Source organism: Danio rerio, chromosome 6 (assembly GCF_052040795.2).
Source record: "Danio rerio strain M-AB ecotype USA chromosome 6, GRCz13ab, whole genome shotgun sequence".
Taxonomy (NCBI): domain Eukaryota; kingdom Metazoa; phylum Chordata; class Actinopteri; order Cypriniformes; family Danionidae; genus Danio; species Danio rerio.
In genome coordinates, this window is record NC_141026.1 from 45,205,001 (window position 1) to 45,221,097 (window position 16,097).

At 35.3% G+C, this 16,097-nt stretch overlaps 1 protein-coding gene across 11 annotated transcripts in view; it reads right to left on the reverse strand.

Annotated features, from left to right (window-relative positions):
- Positions 1–16,097, reverse strand: part of glyctk (glycerate kinase) — a 55,802-nt gene that overhangs the window by 29,988 nt on the left and 9,717 nt on the right. For 2 of the 11 annotated variants that reach the window (XM_087255982.1, XM_087255980.1), the window contains 2 exons: positions 7,028–7,114; positions 2,668–2,857 (listed from right to left, as the gene is read on the reverse strand). The exons of 2 other annotated variants lie outside the window; for them this stretch is intronic. The gene's annotated coding sequence lies outside the window, so the exon portion shown is untranslated. Of the gene's footprint in view, positions 1–2,667; positions 2,858–7,013; positions 7,159–16,097 lie in introns of all 11 variants that reach the window. 7 more of the 11 variants (XM_087255986.1, XM_087255984.1, XM_087255981.1 and 4 more) reach the window with 4 other exon arrangements.

Below are 16,097 nucleotides of genomic sequence, written 5' to 3' on the forward strand. Positions count from 1 at the left end.
TGGTGAAAACTGGCACAAAATTATGTATTTTCAATATAAAAAATAACATAACATCGGACTTTTCTCTTCCCAGACTTTTACTCATACGTACACGATTGCATCAGACTGGAAACTCAAGCTCTTGCGACAAGTTTCACAGTTCACTGCGGTGCAAAGTTTAAGCTTGGTAAACTCTGACCTGCAAAATTGCACCATGTGACTGCGTAAGATTAATCGAAGATCAAAGCCCCTTTTCGCAGCATCGTACAACAGAATTCCGCATGTTCAAACTCTAGTGTGACCATGGCATAATTGTGGACTGGATTTTTTAGCAGTCTTGGACAAGTGAATGATAAGTAACAACAATAGCTTTGATGCATTGTTAGATTTTCCCTAATTTACTGTTGGTGGCTGTTTTTGCCCCATTGACTTCCATTATAACCACATTTGATGGTGCATAAAAACACAGTCTTTGTTTTTGTTTACTCCATGTAGTTCTGAGAGCTGAGATGCATATTTGGATTTTCTCAGACACATCAAGGTAAGTGAGCAAACGTCACTCACACACTCAAAGACACACATACACACACTTTAATTTGCTGTTATACTCAATATAAAACCCAGAAAACTAAGCATTTTTGCACAGGCCTAAAGGGTTAATAGTGCCAACTGATGATCAACAGTAAAAATGACGAATTTTACCTCTTCCCAACAGGGAAAACCAGCAACAATCAAAAATACATGATTATCTTGTGTCAGGGTTTTGTAATAAAAAACGTGGTTAAAATTGAAGTCAATGGGGAAAAACAGCCACCAACAGTAAAGTAGGGAGAAAAAAAATAAAATTTAATAAAAAAACAATGCATCAAAGGCAATGTTGCTCCATATGACCAACACTGTGACAAAAAAAAAAAAAATACAGCCCATGATAACTTTTTATATTGAAAATACGTCGCTTTGTGTGTGCTTTTTCCACCAAATCATTTTGGAATTTAGCAATTAAAGAGTTAAAATCATGTAGTTTTCTAGTTTTGCAATTTTGATCAAGACTGAAGGTTAATTAACAGATTTAAGCAAAAATAAATTGAAAAATAAAATAAAGTATTTCTCTGATTAAATTATACTATTTTTACAGCAGTTTAATTTAGTAAATGTTTTCATCCCTAATATAACAAAGGGGTAGTAAATTTGCCCAGAGTGTATTGTTGAGTTTTTTTTTTAATTTACTTAAAAAAAAAAGTAAAACATTATGGCAAAATTAAGACTCAAAATCACCCCAGAGTGGATGAAAACATCCCCACAGCACATAAGGGTTAAATAGCACGTGTAATGTGCTGCAGCTGTGACAGTGTAATCAGTACCCAAATGGGTAAACGGATTCAGCTGTGAAATGTAAAGCATGATGGTAGGTGTAGTCCGGGCTGGTGGAGTGTTCATCTCGCTTGAGTGCTCTCTAGTGAGTCTGGTTGTTTTTCCAGCTAATGACTTGTAACATCAGCACTCAAACAATCATTGTTGCAATGTTTTTTTTTTAGCTCAGACCCTGTACATCTCTAGTGATATTCTTTTGTTCATTGGTGCAATGGGGTTTCCCATTGCACTAATGGGTTTTCCTTTTTCACTTTTTGAGCTTGATAGATAGACCAGGAACATAATTATAGCACTTAAATGCAACAATTCTGATTTTCATGAAATGGTTCCTTTCAAGCTTTTATGTAAAATCAATTCCTTATTTCGAACAGTTGCTAAAGATCCTGCTAGGATTTGGGACATGCTCATTTTATTTGAGTACAGATATGCAGTCATGCAAGAGGTATGCAAATTCAGATATTGACAAGCAGATCAATATTTGTAAAGTTCAGACCAAATGTTTTAAAATTCCACAGACGATACAAACACATATATACATTTAGACCACTTAACATCATGTTTGCTATTGAGATGGGAAAATACTTTTTCAACTAGCATAGTAAAGTGTTTTTGAATCAAATCTTATGGCTCTTGCGACTTGATCACATTTAGAATTAATACATCAAATTAACACGGTTCATAAAGTCCAAACCCCCCTTGCCTCCCTTTCGTTTGAAATGTAAGACTGGGCTTGAGATGTATCAGAGAAGAGTACAGACAAATGCCTGATTAAGCTCTGAGTACTGGCTGGGAAAACTAAAAACACACCACAAGCCAATTGAACTGTTAATGAGGTCCTAAGAGAAATCTCCTCTAGTGCAAAAATCACAGCTCTCGATTCTTTCATTTAACAAATAATTAACAATGCTGGAATATTTTTTGTTGAAGATCTGTGAGAATCTGCTTGTGTTTATTTTTAATTCGTGACATCATTAAGCGGGCTAAATTTTGCTAAAAATCTTGGAAAAAAAGTGTGCGCGTGTTTCTGTCTCAGATGGGATGGGATTCAAGTAAGTAAGTCACTATATAGTTTACTGTGATGAAAGTATAAAGCAGGTGAGTATGCAGGTAAAGATGATAATCCAGGAGTATGAAGTAGATGACAGAAACCAGTTTATAGTCTATTGCAGGATGTCAATGGATACAGAAAGAGGTAATGAAAACCTGGACTAGATGAGGAACCAAGAAGACACATTCACTAGAAATAAAGACGAGGAAACACTGGAGATCACAGGAGACAAGGAAGATAAGTATATATCTGAGAATATCAACACTAACCGTGTACTGAAGGGTTTGCCCTTTTTGTCTATAGCGACGAGGCCGGATGTCAAGTGAACAGTGTGAAGGGACTTTATAGTGCAGGTGATAATAGCGGTGGTGATCTTCAGGTGCATGACTCATTGGTATTCGGGTGATGCTGATCTTGGTGTCTGATTGGGGAAGAACCTGGTCTGACTGTGACAGTTATCTGAAAAAAAAAAAACATTGACATAACTTAAAATTGTAAGGCAACTTGCTGCACAGCGCTTTTGAACTAAATTATTTGGATTAAAAGTTAAGTCAACTCAAAAAAAAAGTAGTGCAGAAAGTTGCCTTATGATTTAAAGTTCAGTCAACTAAAATAGTTTGCAGTGTATTAAAAGCTTAACAATTCTGTGGTGATATACAGTTGAAGTCTGTTTTAGCCCCCCTTTAAGTTTTTTTCTTTATTAAATATTTCCCAAATGATGTTTAACAGAGCAAGGTAATTTTCACAGTATGTCTGATAATATTTTTTCTTCTGGAGAAAGTCTTATTAGTTTTATTTTGGCTAGATTAAAAGCAGTTTTTAATTTTTTGAAAAGCATTTTAAGGTCAAAATTATTAGCCCCTTTATATTTTTTCTGTCTACTGAATAAACCATTGCTATACCATAACTTGCCTTGTTACCCTTTCCTGTCTAGTTAACGTAATTAAGCCTTTAAATGTCACTTTAAGCTGTATAGAAGTGTCTTGAAAAATATCTAGTGAAATATTATTTACTGTCATCATGACAAAGATAAAATAAATCAGTTATTAGAGATGAGTTATTAAAACTATTATGTTTAGAAATGTGTTGAAAAAATCAGGTGAGCTAATAATTCTGACTTCAACTGTATTTTATGATACAGTATGACTCAACTTTCATTCCCAATATAAAGATTAACCATGGTTTTATCATAGTAAGTGTAGTAACTTTTTTGGAGGCCGAATTAGTTAGTTTCTATAATCTCAGTTGTGCAAATGCAGTGGTAAAATTATGTTGTTTTTTACTATGGTTTAACTACAAGACCCATTTCCGAGTCCTAGGTTGCAGCTGGAAGGGCATTAAAATATGCCAGAGTAGTTGGCGGTTCATTTCACTCTGGCGACCCCTGATAAATCAGGCACTAAGCCAATGGAAAATGAATGAATGAACTACTGAAGGCAGCAAACTCTGATGCCAACACAGAAGAGTTCTTGTGTAAGGAGATAAAAAATAAAAATCTGCTCATTTAACTCATTAACTAAATAAAATGAATATGAAGAGATGTTTATCGCTCATGACTTTTGGAGAGAAAAAGCCGACTGGACAGGAATTAATGTCGTGTGCATGTTTTGAGCATAGATTATAGCATATAGTGAGGAAAATAAGTATTGAACACGTCACCATTTTTCTCAGAAAACATTTTTCTAAAGGTGCTGTTGACTTGAAATATTCCACAAATGTTGATAACAACCAAAGAAATACAGACTCCACTGTAATTAATCTGACTCCAATAAAGTTGTTTTCATCATTGATAAAGAGAAAGAATCTCAACGCCTTGAAGCAGGCAAAGTTGTTTATTAAGTTACATGTTTAAACATATAGACCAGGGGTGTCAAACTCAATTCCTGGAGGGCCGAAGCCCTGTACAGTTTAGTACCAACATACTTAACTGTAGGTTTCAAACAAGCCTGAAGGACTCAATTAGTTTGATCAGGTGTGTTTAATTAGGGTGGAACTAAACTGCAGTGCTGCGGCCCTTTTGGAACTGAGTTTGACACCTGTGATATAGACAGTAGAATAAAACAAACTAACATACTGTATAAAGAAACTAGCTGTAACATATGCACTGCTGAGCAACAAAGACAGTGAAACTGCCTTTGTTAGCATATGAGGCTACGCACCGGTGTGCGGGAGATGCAGAAAACCAACCCCCCAAAACCAGCTGAAAATGAAAGCAAATTTGAAGAGATAAAGTGGAGGAGAATATTAACATACTCTCCCCAGACCATGACTCAACCATGACTGTGGGGATTGTATATAGAAATACAATCAATCAATGTCTCTGTTGATTTCATGACTACAACACTTCAGTCAAAAACTGTCAAATGACAGCAAACCTGACAAAGTTATATGAAGGAAGATCACAAGCAGATTCATTGTATATGGTGAAAGGCATATGGTTATAGATGTGTATTGGAGCTGTGAGGAACGCCAGGAGGACCCATCCCATGCTTGGAATGTCTCATTAGTCCTTCATTAGCATAGAAGGAATAGCATATATGTTGTCAGCTTATTTGTGTAATGAAAAAGTATTGAACACATGAAGAAATGGAGCTGTAAAAAGTTAGTAAAAGCCCTGACAGCAGCTGAAATCTTTCAGTAGTCCTCAGTGGTGTAAAGTAACTAAATACAAAAACTCAAATTACTGTAATTGAGTAGTTTTTCTCAGGAATTGTAATTTACTAAGTAGTTTTATAAATGTGTACTTTCACTTTCTCGAGTACATTTTTAGTGCTGCATCGGTAGTTTTACTCCACTACTTTCCTTCAACCTGCAGTCACTACTTTATTTTTTCTCGTCTATGGGGATTAGAGAAATCAGTACTGCAAGTCCAATCAAATCACACATAGAAAGTAAATGAACTACCTCAAGACATGGGTGATTTATAATTGCAGTAAACTGTTTGGAGGTATTCAAAGTGTCCAAGAAGATGTCCAACACGCATTGACCCAGAGACTGTTTAGATGCATAATACTGATGGGAAGATGACGGATGTTTACTGTATGATGACCGAAATGGCCTTAAACACCCAGCAGGCACAAGACCTCAACATGATGTCAGACTGACGTTGTACCCCAACATCATGGGGACGTTGCATTTTGCTTGGAAATGAAAATCGGGTTGATGTCAGAACTCAACGTCAGGTCAACGTCAATGTCCAACCTAAAACCAACCAAATATCAATGTCTAATGATGTTACAGCTTGACGTTTTGTGGACGTTACCACTATTGACATTTATCAGACATTGGATTTTGGTTGTCATACCTGATGAATAAAAGTCAGTATTTGACGTCAATATGATGTTGGTTTTAGATGTTGGGTCAACATTGGATTTTGGTCACATTCTAATACAACCTAAAATCAACCAAATATTAACGTCATTTGGCATCATTATTGGACATCAAAATAACACTGTCCTTAGACGCTGGCTAGACATTGAATTTTGGTCACCTGACGTCACAACCTAAATCTAACCTAATATTATTAATATTGTGTGCCTGCTGGGCAATAACTATATGCACTACAGAATGTTACGTTTACACACAATCACATATTACATGTAAACGCATCAGTTTTAACAGTGTAATGCTCACTACTTACTGAAATGGCTAATTTCTACTCATACTCTGAGTAATATTTACAACAGATACTTTTACTCTACTTGCACTACATTTTTAGGCAAGTAATAGTACTTTTACTTGAGTATAATTTATCAGAACTTTTTCCAACACTAGCAGTCCTTCAGTAACCCTCTGCTCTTCGTCAGAGTAAATTATTATTAGCTGCTTCAGTCCAGCATCTACATTATCAGATTATGAAACAAGAGTGGACATTTCAGCAAGACAATGCTCCAAAACACAACCAAGGAAACTCTCAAATGGTTTTAGAGAAAGAAAATCAAGCTGCAGAATGGCCCAGCCAATCACCTGACTTGAATCCAAAAGAAAATACAAATTAAAAATCAGCTTTGATAGACGAGACCCACAGAACCATCAAGATTTTTACACTCAGTTGAAGTCTGTGGAAAACTCACAACTGAGCAGTGCATGTGACTTCATTCTCCAAATGAGAGGCGTCTTTAAGCTGTCATCACCAAAAAAAAAGCCTTTTATATAAAGTATTAAACATATTTCAGTAGTTCAGGACTTTCTTCTTTCATTTTTATTACACAAAATTTATTGTTCAGATTTTTTTTTTTTCATTTTTATGTTTGTATAGTTTGGGTTTTTACTAAAAGCTGTCAACAGCTTCTTTAGAAATATTATTCCCAGGAATAAAAAAACGTTTTGTTCAATACTTATTTTCCACGCTGTATGTATGTGGATTATAAAGTAGTTGGTTAGGCTAAAATAAATTATTAAAAAGTAAAGTAAAAAGCTCAGTATACTTTGCGCTAAAGGACGTTGTTAGGTACAGAGCACAGATGGAGTGTCATAGAGAGACAAAGAGGCAGAGACAGGTGCACTCACTGCAGGACGTCACCCAGCTCCACAGTGTGAGTGTGAAACCCCATTGCAACAGAATAAACATCACTCTTGAAAGATGAAACTCTCCGTTGAGAAACACCAAACCCACCCTTTCATCCTCACCCTTTCATCGCAGCAGAGGTTATGTTGACACATGGGTTAGAGAACTCCCTCGCTCCATGCCTCTGTCACCGTCTCTTCTCAGGATCTCTTTTAAAAATCCATTAAACAACAAAAAAAGAAACATCAGGAACCTAAAAAATACACAGACGTGCAATGAAAGACAGAAATCGAATTCTCAAAGGGGAACAGTGATTTGCTTAATGATTTGTTTATTGTTAGTTCTAGTTAACTCACAGTGCTATATCTAATGTGAACTATCATAACTTTGGATTTTAATAGTGGATGTGTAAATGTTGAACTAGGCAGCACAGTGGCTCAGTGGTTAGCACTGCTGCCTCACAGCAAAAAGTTTGGGAGTTTGCATGCGTGTTTGCATGGGTTTTCTCTGGGTGCTGCAGTTTCTCTCACAGTCCAGACATGTGCCATAGGTGAATTGGAGAAACTAAATTGCCTGTAGTGTATGAGTACATGTGTGAATGTGAGTGTATGGGTGTTTCCCAATATTGGGTTGTGGCTGGAAGTGAATCCGCAGTGAAATACATATGTTGGATTAGTTGGCGGTTCATTCCGCTGTGGTGACCCCTGAAAAATAAGGGACTAAGTCAAAGAAAATGAATGAATAAATTAAATGTTAAACTATGGTTATGGTAACTGCTGCACATTATTACAATAGTAAATATATTAATTAACATTAACTAATAAAACCTTAAAGCAGATTATATTGCGCCCCCTGGGGTGATTATATTATATTAGACACAGCGCATTGATTTTATGGCACCAGGTTAAACTTTCTGACACCTTTAAGGCACTCATGTACATCAAAAATAAATACAGGCCACAATTGAACATGGAGGATGGTCTCCGAGTAGGGCTCTTCAAAATTAAATAATGAATAGATTTGAGCCTATTGGTATTTGTGCACCATTCTGTACTAACTAACTTTATATATTCATAATCACCTCAGAGGATATTGGGGGTCGCGATACACTGTTATTTTGTGGGTAGCAGCCTGAAAGGTTTGGGAACCCCTGCCTTATTGTGGTGTGGCTCATAACATAAAACCCAAACACACATTAATGAAAATAAAGAGAACCATTAATTATTTCCCCCAGAGCTGTATATATTCATAGGGAATAGGGCTACATTACAGCATGCAAATATTTCTCTTAAATGCATACTTGCATAAACCTGTCTTTTATTTCTGTCCAGCAACCAAACGCACAGCTGTTTAATAGTCCACTTAATAAAGCTACTTACTATTTTTCTTTATGGCACTTAACGCTAATAACCTATTTAAAGTGTTTACAATGCAGGAGCTGCGGTACCTGTGAACTTGAAAGGGAATTGAAAGTGCACCGCTTTTCTCCACTCAGAAGCCCTCAGAAAAGATTAATTGAGGTCTAAAAATGGCTGCTGTGACCGTGTGGGTGATTGGCTTGGTAAACAAGCCTTTTTTCAAAGTAGGACAGTAACTTCATTTGGAAAAAAAGAGACAGATTCTATTTAAAACATCTCTTAGAAAAGCTAGCTGGTCTAAGAACTTCGCATGTGAGATCATTTAAACAGACGTCAACTGTCGTGACATTATTTTATTTTTTTAAATATTTCCCATGTGATGTTTAACAAAGAAATTTTCACAGTATTTCCTACAGTTTTTCTTCAGGAAAAATTATAATCATCAGTTAAATTACAATAAAGATAAAGAAAAAATATATATATTTAATCACCCAAAGTATATTTACAAATGTGTACAATAAATGCAACATCAGTAAACAAATCAATTGAAACCTGATAGATGGAAAATAAGCAGTGCCAAATCAAAGAAAGTAACAAATTGAACACTCGCTAACTAATGCCTCCCTCACCTCTGAATAACTAGAGATATATGAAAATACAAAAAAAATCTTCGTCACACACCCCTTATTAAACTGCACTCACTGGAAAAAATAAAACATACAAAGAGTAGCTCCTGCTTCTGACCTAATGGATTAACAGAGAATTAACTATGTGTGTGTAAAAATGTAAGTCACGTCTCGTACTTCACTTTCACATCACTGCATGGATGTTCTGAATAGATGTAAAACTCAAAAAAAAAAAAAAAACTCTTAAAGCGAACCAGAGAACAAGACAGGCACACAAGTGTCACACAGAAATACAGAGCAGTGACGAGAGACAAGGATCCCCCCAGTCTGGTCCGAGTCATCATGAAGTGCTTAAATGACCCCCATCCTCTTTTCATTGGTACACTTGTAAAAACTCCACGAACCAATTGGAACACCTAGATTTTAGAAGAACAGCAGACAGCAAATAAAAACGGAAAGGGGAGGAGGGAACAACAAAGCAACACCCCCAGCCATGTAACATTTATTTAGATTAGCTTGACTAGAATAAAAGCTGTTCTTTTTTAATAAACAAATCTTAAGATCAATATTTTTGGTCCCCTTAAGAATTTTTTTTTTCAATTGGTTACAAAACAAACCAGTTATTCAATAACTTGACTAATTAACCTAGTTAAGCCTTTAAGTCGCATCTGTCAACATTGGAATGCAAAAATAAAGGATTCTATTATTATTACTCATATTATTATTATTATTAATTTTTATTATTATGTATGCATGTCTGTTCAAATGCACACTGAAAACCCAGAGTGTCCACTTTTGATCCGCTTCAAATTGTGTGTACAGAATCCATTTGGGAAACAGCTTATTTATTTTATGAAGAGCGTCTGACAGCCACATAATGTCACAATCACCAGTGATCTATGCTTGCAGATCGTTTGTATACACATATTTGACTAAACTGCATGGACTATAAGACCAGTCATGCACCACACTCACACCTGTTCTGGTTTCCCATTGATTGTTAACACACACATGCAGCTGAAGCTGATCAGAACTGATTACATGGACTTTAAAAGCACCACAGACACACAGTTCATTGCTGAGTCTTGTTATACTGTCTTCGTGAACATTATGGGATGTTTTTCTTGCCTTGCTTTGCCGTGTTTTACCTTTGCTTTGTTTTGTTCGTTTTATGTTGTCTGCTACCTACTGACCATCTGCCTGTTTATCGACCACGACTCTGGATTGCCTGTATACATCTGTTTGCTCCGAGGTAGACTTGCTTCCCTGACCATTCTCTGCTAATAAACCCTGCATTCGGATCCGCACTTCCTTGACAGCATCCACACTTCACATTTTACTTAAACGGACTGTTTTGAGGTTTGCTTAGAAGGGGCAATGGCGCCTGTAAAGGAAAAAAAGTTAATCCTGCCGTTTTTATATTTATTTCAAAGTGTTTTTATGCCTAAATAAAATGAAAGCACAGAACGGATTCACATTTAAGTAGGGGCGTCGTCAATATGGGTTGCATACAGCAAGGATCGGCTCTTTGATGTTTATTTCCACCCTTCATAGAAAGATTAAAAAAATAGGTGAAATATGGGAAAATACCTTTACGGGATGATAGCAGGATAGAACATTAAAATACGGGAGAATCTCGGGGAAAGCGAGAGGGTTGTAAGGTATGCTTTAAGTTCCACTTCAAACTTAAATATCTAGTAAAATATGATGTATATTGTCATTATGGCATAAAAAATGTATTAAATATTAAAATTAAGTCATTAAAACTTTGCAATAAACAGTATATAGACAATAACTTTAAAAGAATTAAAACACAATGCTAATGCTAAGTTTTCTTTAACCTGAAAAAACCTGAGTTTTCGTAAAGGTCTTTCAGTGGATTCAGGGCTGCTTTTGAGAGTATTTTATTTTGGTAAGCCAAATTGAAGATGTCAGGCAATGCACAGAGGCTTGGCTTCACACACACACTGTGAGGGGAGATTAAATTTTGATTAATTTCTCACAGCTAGAGGTGCCGGCTATGGGCTAGTCTGATGAGCAGTGCTGGTGATCCATGACTCAACAGAGGAAGGTCACTAAAGCTTTAGCTGGCACCGGTCTGACCAGGAGTCTTGCGTTTTATTGAACGCTTTCGTTAATAACCGACGTCAAGCTGTTTGCGATTGTTGCTTTAGAAATAGAACATTACGGTGATATACACAATCCAAACAAAGACAGCAAAAAGCCCCACAAACATTTACAATGCAAACAAATATGGAGAATAACTGTAAATATTCACAATGCAAACAAATAGAGAAATAACGCTGCAGATATTCATAATTCAAACAAATATAGGCTATAAAAACACTGCAAATATTCAAAATGCAATTAAATGCAAAAACCCACTGCAAATAAACAACAAAAATAAACAAATAAACAAATTAAAAAATGTTTTCTTTCTTTCTTTCTTACGTTTTTCTGCTGCAGTGCTTTGGACCATCGTAGAAAGTAATTTGACTTAAAAAAGAAATCAGTCATGTGATTTACTGTACAGTTTTTTAAGATGTATTATTTGGGTAAGGGGTAATGTTGGTGCCCACACTCAGATCCAAGTCATTTAATATTGAGTTACAGGTGATTTTACATAATACAGTACTTTTATTTGTTGTAGTGCTTAATGCACTTTTAGGTATTTTAAAGTTATTATAATCCAAACCTTATTAAAATGAACCATAGAGATTTTCACAGTAAAAGTTTAGCAGTTATTGATTATCATTTATCATATTGTTTTCATCAAGTATCACAGTTAAAAGAGATGAAATGACAATTTACTCACTATTTACACACCCTCAAGTGTTTCCAAACCTTTGAGAGTTTTGCTATTTTGTTAAACACAAAAGAAGATATTTTGAAACCTGTAACCACTGACTTCAACAGTAGGAAAAACAAACACTTTGTCAATGTCACTGGTCAATGGTTACAGGTTTCTTCAAAATAACTTTCTTTGTGTTCAACAGAAGAAAGAAACTCAAACCGGTTTTAAATAAGTAAAGGGTTAGTAAATGATGACAGAATTACATTTTTTGAGTGAACTATTCTTTTAAACTACATTAAACAAACTAGTAAAATTAAAATAAAGCCGGTTTACAGTGAATTTCGAACAGCTTACACCATCTCCTGACAACATGCAATGCTGCGACACATAAATGATAAAAGGCATCCTTTCCGTGTTAAAATGAGTTTTTGTCCTAACCATCTGAAACGGCAACAAGTGAAATTTATATTTTAGAAATGCTTTCTATTTATGATGTCATAGCAGAACAACAGCCCAAACTACTGTGACAGGGATTACCTCAGGTACAGATTATGTGCTTTATTCAGTGTTAAATGCTACCAGTGTTAGTTTAAATACAATTTTGTTGGGAGTGCTGTGGTTGGTATTTAAATGTTTCTATCATGTTGTGCTGTGATGGGCAAATTGCTTGTGGCTGTAATCTTGTGTTGTTGTTTTTAGGACACAGTTGAAGGTGCAGTAGGTGATTTTTTATTTATTTTTTGTTGTTTTTTTTGTGCTGGTTGAAAGTTTCTTCACAGTGCAATAGTAATGATTAAAGTAAAAGATCTAAATGTATTTATATGTAGTTTTATATTCTGGGTAAGACATTAAACAAAAAAATGTTCTAAAAAAAATGTTCAATTAAATATTGTCGGGCCGATAATTCCCATAATTCTAATAAATAGCTGATAAGTATTCTGATAAGTATAATTTTGCACGCTGGGGAAGGATGACACCATGGCTGAAGTGTTTCTTTTAGACAGGTAATGTTCTATTTTAAAAAAAGTATTTTAGCTACACGCAAAGCTGATATAGATTGTGTTGGTACGAATGGGTTATATGCACAGAAGTGTTGTTCAGCCACTAAAAACTTCCGGTGAAAGATTTGTGTGACTATTTTCAGTTTCATAAGATCTTTTACAGCATCGATAATATTCCGCCTAGCCTGCTTTACTGAGGTAAAGTTGGTTTTATATTCACATTGATTCATTTTTGAACAATGACAACCTGTGACGAGCTCACTGTATTGTTTACTATGCTACTCTGAATATTCAGTCTGATATAGGCATGGGATGATAACCCTTTTCATCGCGGTTGTGCATGCTACCAGCCAATCACCAAGCACACAGTAGTCACTTTAGGACATAGCGTGTGAGAGAGTGAGACTGATGAGTGAGACTGATGAGAGAGTGATGACAAGTTTTGTTTGCTAACTACATAACTGAAAACATGCTAGATATTATACAGTTTTTGTTCAGAATTTTAGTAATATAAAGGACTATAAAGCTTTCTAACTGTTGAATGACATGATCTGTTGTATAATTGTATCATTTTCATAAGGGAATGCAAATACTGACAACATAGCTTTGTAATACTTTAACTATGTTGTTTACAATTGTGATGTCATTTTACAAAATAAACAAACTAATCCTATTTTCTCTTATACTATAGGTTAGTGCTGGATTATTGTAAAACAAGTATAATGTACTAAATACAAAAATCTAAGTAAATGTATACAGACAGAACCAAAGGGGATTAAGATATTGGGAATATTGTGGTACAAGAACAGCTTGCAACAACACTTTTTATTTTAAGAAACTTCATGTAGTCTATTTGAAATAAACCCAGCAGAATCCATTTAAATTCCACTAGGCTTAAAAATATATTTGCTCTCAAATAGCAGTACATTCTGTACATGTCAGGTTCCTTTGTGGATGCATGCAGGAAGGATTATGACAGATGCTATCATGGTTAATTTGCGATCAGTATTCAGTCACTTCACACAGAAGCTGTTTTTTTCTCACACCTCTGAAGGTGTAAAACAGGGTGTTTTTTGCAGCTCTGTGCCTGCAGGGATTTGACCTTGTCAGTGATATTTCTGTCTGAGTGCCTGGAGGCATCGCAGAGACGCCACTGCCAGTTTTGGCAGGTAGAGAAATGGCGGGTTTCTGCAGAAACAGGGCCTCCGGGAGGAAACCAACAGCACATTCCTGCAGACTGAATTCAGAGCAGATGCACACACACTGCTGTCTTAATGTGGAGTTGGTCATCTGAATTAAATGTGCTTCAGATATTTCAGTCCATTTCTGCATTAGTCACTAAGTATGACATTTAAATGTGGAAAAAAAAAAAGTTTAAAAAAATATTATATTTAGACACCTAAGGTAATAAGCAAATGCTTGTGCTATAGCATCACTACTACTACTATACTATACTACTACTACTACTACTATCACAACTATTACTACTAATATAATAATAATAATAATAATAATAATAAAAATACATTTATTAATTAAATCTATTTCTAAATTTTTTATCTTACAAAATAAAGAATAAAAGTACAAAACACACCTTAGTTAATGAGCAGAAATACTTGCTTGTATCAAAAAAGTATTATTATTATTATTATTGTTATTATTACAACCACAGAAATTATACATAATGAATAGGGATGCACCGAATATTCGGCAACCGAAATTATTCGGCCGAAAATAGTCAAAAAAGCCCTTTCGGTGTTCGGCCGAATAAGTAAAAAGGCCGAATAAATTTTGCCGAACAATGACGTTTTTAATGCCGCGATCAAAAAGTAACCCGCGTAGAGTGAGAGGCGCGCGCTTTATGCAGCAAACATGTCAGCAGTGTGGAAGCGCTTTAAAGTGTAAGAGAAAGAGGCAAAAACGGCCGTTTGCAGACACTGTTCTGCTGAATTTTCCAGAGGAACGTTCTCTCTCTTCTCGCCCCCTTTAAGCAGATAACAAGAGAGATAAGCTCATCTGTGGCAGACGTCATACATTTACTTGCAGCACTAAAGTGTCTTTTAAACAAAGAGGCTGAAACAGACCACGGAGTGAAAACAGCTAAAAGTGCGCTCTTAGAAGCTGTCAGCGCACTATTTAGTCAGGCGGACTCAGAACACCTTTACTTCCTTCGCCATATAAAATATCATTACTTGGATATGGGGAAAAAGCTGCGCACACGAGAAATGATCCAGGCCCAGTTGGACTTGGGAAAGCCGCTAGGTATTGGAGACGGACGGTCAGGTGATGCACAGCGCAGGAGATGAAAACAGCGCAGAGAGTAAACGGGCTCGTACTACAGATGAGCCGCGACTGTTTAGTGCTGCATCTCATGTCATCGATGAGAAGAGGAACCGACTTTCATGCGAGACAGCAGAGAAGCTACTTTTTATAAAGAAGAACCTGCCACTTTTCCTGAAGAAGTAGGCTAAGTAGGCTTATGTCTAGGACAGTTATTCATTTGTTGTCATCCACATTTTTTGCACTATTCAATGCACATTTGTTGTTGTAGACATAGTTACATTCTTTCAGCAGTCAGTTATAGGCATAACATAGGCTATTCAAGAAGAGGGGCTTCAAAGATGGCCAAATAAAAAAAAAAATTTATTTTACTAATTTATTTATTTTAAGTTATATTGTGCTTTGTTTGTATATTATCTGCTGGAATGTTAAAAAATGTTCAGTGTTAAATAAATATTTTTGAAATTGTATTTTTGTTATTTGATTTATTTCTCTGAAAAGCAACACAAAATAGTAAAAAGCAAATTTTTACTATTTAATTATTGTAATGGTGAAAAAATTGGCAAACTAAATGGAAAAAAATGCAAAACACCACATTCGGTATTCGGCCTTCGGCCAAGAATTTCATTATTATTCGGCTTCGGCTTCGGCCAAGAATTTCATTTCGGTGCATCCCTAATAATGAATAATATTTTTTCCTAATTACACATTAAGTACTTCTCATTACAGTTTCATTTTAATTATTATTTATTGATTATCAATTGATTATGTATTGAATTGTATTTTATTACACATATTAACTTTTCAACATACCTTTTCAATGTCATATTTTTGTAAAAAAAAAAAAATCCCTTTAGCGAAAAAGATGAGGTGTTTTAATTAAAAATTATTAGTTAATTTCACAAGCAACAATAAAGACAGTGATCAACACTGAATTAACATCACATGTTGAAATGAACTCTACTGATCTTTCTATAATGTGCATAGTAATATATACACTTTCTTTTACAGTGTAGCTCTGTTTGAACTACACAGAATTTTTATGCTTTGTAAAAAGAAATACAGTTGAAGTCAGAATTATTAACCCCCCTGAATTATTAGCCTCCCTGTTTATTGTTTTCACCAATTTTTGT